This window comes from Macaca mulatta, chromosome 1 (assembly GCF_049350105.2).
Source record: "Macaca mulatta isolate MMU2019108-1 chromosome 1, T2T-MMU8v2.0, whole genome shotgun sequence".
NCBI lineage: Eukaryota > Metazoa > Chordata > Mammalia > Primates > Cercopithecidae > Macaca > Macaca mulatta.
The window spans coordinates 86,599,742-86,600,988 of record NC_133406.1 but is presented as its reverse complement, the minus strand read 5'-3'; the positions used below and the strand labels follow the sequence as shown (position 1 = coordinate 86,600,988).

General features: G+C 54.6%; 1 pseudogene; it reads right to left on the bottom strand.

The window, feature by feature from the left end:
• Positions 1-863: 863 nt before the first annotated feature.
• LOC114674623 (5S ribosomal RNA) lies at positions 864-982 on the bottom strand (annotated as a pseudogene).
• Between the last annotated feature and the right edge of the window lie 265 nt (positions 983-1,247).

Genomic DNA, 1,247 nt, shown 5'->3' with positions numbered 1-1,247 from the left:
GCAATGTCCTTCCCCCAGATAAAGCAGCCCTGTGTTCTGGAGCGGAGGTCCTGGCTAGCGTGTGTGGCAACCACTGCCCCTGCCCTCCCCTTCCCCCAATTAGGAAGGTGGCGAACGATGAGTGGACTGAATCACTTGGGTATTCCGGTAGTGGGAAGGCACCGTGAATGGCAGGGAACCCGCACCTGTATGGGCTCCTGGCGGGTCGGCGGCAAGGTGGAAGCGATGGAATACTGCTGCTCAGTGGTGCTTTGGTGGCAGACCCCCCAGAAGGAGGTTCCCGACTGTGGCGGGGGTTTAGGCAGGCAATAAAGTGGGAGCAGAGTAGGGGAGGCTGGGAAGCATGGCGACAGTAGGGGGAAGGGTAGGAGGGGGGAAGCCACAAAAGCCTACAGCATGCGGTGGATCACGCCTGTAATCCTAGCACTTTGGGAGGCCAATGCGTGTGGATCACGAGGTCAGGAGATCCAGACCAGCCTGGCTAACATGGTGAAGCACTGTCTCCACTAATACTACAATACATGAGCCGGGCGTGGTGGAGGACACCTATAGTCCCAGTTGCTCAGGAGGCTGAGGCAGGAGAATGGCATGAACCCTGGATGCAGAGCTTGCAGTGAGCTGAGATCACGCCACTACACGCCAGCCTGGGTGACAGAGCGATACTCCGTTTGGAAGAGAAAGAAAGAAAGAAAAAAAAAGAAAGAAAGAAAGAAAGAAAGAAAGAAAGAAAGAAAGAAAGAAAGAAAGAAAGAAAGAAAGAAAGAAAGAAAGAAAGAAAGAAAGAAAGAAAGAAAGAAGAACAGAGAGAGAGAAGGGAGGAAAGAAAGGCGGAAAAGAAAGAAAGACAAGAAAGAAAGCAAAAAAGCCTAAAACATCCTATATTTCCAGGTGGTCTCCCATCCCAGTACTAACTAGGACCAATCCTGCTTAGCTACCGAGATCAGATAAGAACGGGCATGTTCAGGGTGGTATGGCTGTACACACTGGCAGAGGCACCTGGCTGCCCCAAGAGCCCAGCCCAGCCATGCCCACCGGCTTCCAGCCTGCACCACCAGCCTGGGGTAGCTGGGATCCAATCGGGACTCCTGAGCCACTCGCCCGCGGCCTTCCCTCTGCTCCCGAGCTTCCACCACGTCAAGCCCGTTCAGAACAGGGAGTGCTCCGAGGCATCAGGGCCCAGGGCCCTGAATCCTGGGACCCCATCCCATCCTCAGCCCTGTCGTGGAGATGTTCTTTAGGATCCCAGG